Source organism: Microplitis demolitor, chromosome 10, assembly GCF_026212275.2.
Source record: "Microplitis demolitor isolate Queensland-Clemson2020A chromosome 10, iyMicDemo2.1a, whole genome shotgun sequence".
Classification (NCBI taxonomy): Eukaryota; Metazoa; Arthropoda; class Insecta; order Hymenoptera; family Braconidae; genus Microplitis; species Microplitis demolitor.
This window is the reverse complement of record NC_068554.1, coordinates 7,093,100-7,096,605: the sequence shown is the minus strand read 5'-3', so window position 1 is coordinate 7,096,605 and position 3,506 is coordinate 7,093,100. Positions and strand designations below refer to the sequence as shown.

Genomic DNA, 3,506 nt, shown 5'->3' with positions numbered 1-3,506 from the left:
AGTCCATTTGTTCCTCTTACGTTGATATTTTTAACATAATTTATGACAATATATAAACTTTAAAAATGTAACAAACAAGTATAGAGTACACATGACGTAAAAGTGAGTAATAAAATATTTCTAGTCACGAAAATAATTTTTTTTTTTTTATCAGACCATATATTTTTTTTTTTTTTTTCAAAAATGATAATTAGTCTTTGTACAAGACAATTAATATTTATATAAAAATGCAATATTAATGTTACGTCATAGTATTATCAGCTCATTTCAGTACTAATAAAATTTATATATTCTCCGGTACTTTCCAGCCATCTACCACAACTCCCATTGTCCATTTATACACGAATATTAAACATAGTATACATGTATAATAGATGAACAATACCGCATTATATATATACATACACACAGCGTCGAATGCTTATCTATTTTCTACCGCAGTCACGTAGTTACGTACGGTAACATGCACAATATAGGTAACGCGGACACACGCGTCGCGTTCACAAACGTGTCACGTGACAGATGCTGGTTCCGGATTTTTTGTGTGACACTAGAGGAAAGCTGTTCTAAAGGTTGAAAATAATAGAGAAAAAAATAAAATAAAGTAAAACACAAAGAAAAAATACTTAAAAGAAATGAAAAAAAATAAAGAAGAACAAAAAGTAAACAGTCAAGTTGCTAGTGAGTGACACCGTCAACTCGATGTGACAATTATCTTTGACAAGAATTTCATTTTACGTTTCTCTGCCGGGAAATCGGTTGCCAGAATGCCAGGGAGACTTGAACTTTTGCTACATTTATCACAAGAACGTATACTGGAATACTAAAGAGTTAGATTTTGTCAAATAATCGCAAAATTTTTTTTTCTATCATTTTTATTTATAGAAAAATGTGGATATTCTTTTAAAAAATAATTCAAGTGGAGAAGTGAAAACGAAGTTAATTTTTTAAAAGTATTTCTAAAGATTTTTTTATTTTAAAGTTAAAAAAAAAAAACAAAAAAAAAAAAAAAATGATCAAAAGCTGATTTTGTGAAGTTTACTTTGTAAGCTGTTGATCCGAATAACTTAAAAACTTCTCAACTGATTTATTTTTATTTCTTTTTTTAACAAAGCGATAACATTTATCTAAATTTATTTTTTCGAGTAAAGTGATTTTGGTTTTTTTTCATTTTTTTTTTTGTCAGTGAATGTAATGGATACTTTTTAAAGAGAAAAGTTAAAAATAATTGAGTAGATAATTTTTTTTAATTATCAGATAAAATATATGTCTGTCAAAAATTGTTTATTAAATAATTAAGTATAAAAGTTTGTTGATGACACGCATTGTTGTTCGCAGACAAAATATCCATGACGGAAAATTAGGACATTTTCGCTTTAACAAAACAGTGAAATGCAATTTCGCGTCCCGTATTCAGCTGCATTATTTCACGATTAATTTCGAGATAGATATTTCCTACGTGCAGATAATTATAATTATTACAATTATACAAACTAAATTTAAATTTTCGAAACATAAATTTATAAATGTTTTAATTAATTATTAAATATTTAATATTTATATCATTTTATTTCATTACTCTTATCTGCAAATGTTAAATAAGAGAAATGTATAAAATTACAAAAATCACGAATTTTAATATTTACAATGATTTAAGGGAGGGCCGGGCAAAACGAGGTACTTAAGGAAATGTTATGAGTTTTCGAGAACTCAAATACGCTCAATCTTTTTTTTTTTTCAATAATGATCAAAGTAAATAGCAAAAATTTTCAGTTACTGTTGAAAAAAAAAAAATTCATATTTGCAGGCAAAATGCACGAAAAAAAAATAATTGGTAACAGCTACCGAAAAATAATCGGCAGTGGCTACCGATTATTTTTTTCCGTGTAGGGTTCCCCTTAAAAAAAGGTAAAAAAAAAAAATTCTGGATTTTAAATAAATTTGATTAGATTAAATTTTTTTGTAAGTAATTTACATGAACAAAAATTATATTTTACATGATTATTGGATACAAAGAGAGAAAAAAAAATTTTAATAGGTTTTGTCATAAAACGAAAGTCATTAACATTTTTCGACTGACACTCAATTTTTGAAAAAGTTTAACGAAAAAAATTCAACATAGTGCTCAATTATATTTATAAAAGTGCTTTTGGAATATTTAAAAAACAATTAAAAAACAAAAAAATTTTTTTATTAATTTTCGGAGGCACCCCGTTTTGCTTGGCTCTTCCCTACAAGTATCATAGATAATTTGAATAGTTGAAAAATTTATGAATTATTTGAATTTTTTGAAAATTCAAAAAATTGAATTCTTGAAAGTTCCAATTTTGAATTAATACAAATTATTTGTACACTTTTCTGTCTTATTTTACCCATAATTTTTTCGGCCCAGACAATAAAAAAATTTTCAAAGCTTTTCAGAACAGAAAAAACCAGTATCTAAAAATTTATATTTCAAAAATAGTATATTTTCTTAATGTTATCATTTTACCCAACTTCTCATATTTATGACAAAAAAAATATACTACTATTTCTATATTGTTTCACTTTATTTTTTTATTTTTTATTATGAACTTAAAAAAGCTCATAATTTAAAATTTCAATATAAATTTTTGATGATAAAAAAAGTTGTAACCAAAACCACATTTTCATTAAAAATGATAAATAGGTTATTTAAAAGTACGAAATGCACTTACAGCTCTAGTCTTTTTTAACATTCACGAAAACAAGTTAAAGAACACTTTCTGAATTCATTTGAAATACCGAAATAACCATACGCAAGTATAACTAAAAAGTATGCACTCGACAAACATGTAGTATACATGTACTATACATATATATATATATATATATATATATATATATATATATATATCCACATGCATTACAATAACCAAGAATGTGCGGTTACTAAATTATTTTTCCACACCTGAATTGGAAGCTCCCGTCGAGCGACCCGATGAGAAAACTTTTCGTGTAGTATTTCTCGTTGTCTATTCTATTCGTTATTCATTTTATTTCGCACCCAAATATCCACAATGTAGAATTACGATCCAAATGTACATTTTCGACCACATTGCCGAATAAAAAGAAATAAAAATGAAAATAAAGTAAAAAGTATGATAGGAAAAAAAAAAAAGAAAATAATAAATGAATAAAATACGACACAAGTTCACACTTGTGTAACAGGTTTCCTACCCAACTTTTCGAACCAATCGATATTGGAAGTTACTTGTAGTTGAACAAATATTATGCCAGCTCTATACTGTTCTACCACACATATTACCTAATGAAAATGTACTGATGTATGAACAGAAATGTTTAAGTTACTTAATGCAGGTTTACGCTCAAATAATTTGCATTATATAAGATTTTAATTACCATATTTCAGACTTAAGTAGTCAAAAAATAAAAAAACAACAGTCGACTATTTTTTAGCTTACCTGGTTGTCAGTAATTCTGTTGTAAGAACTAATAACGAATTTTTTAACAACTTAAATGATACT

The 3,506-nt window shown here is 26.0% G+C and overlaps 1 protein-coding gene across 1 annotated transcript in view; it reads left to right on the top strand.

Moving 5' to 3' along the window:
• Window positions 1-3,506, top strand: part of LOC103570517 (nucleolysin TIAR) — a 209,868-nt gene that overhangs the window by 111,459 nt on the left and 94,903 nt on the right. The window lies entirely within an intron of this gene.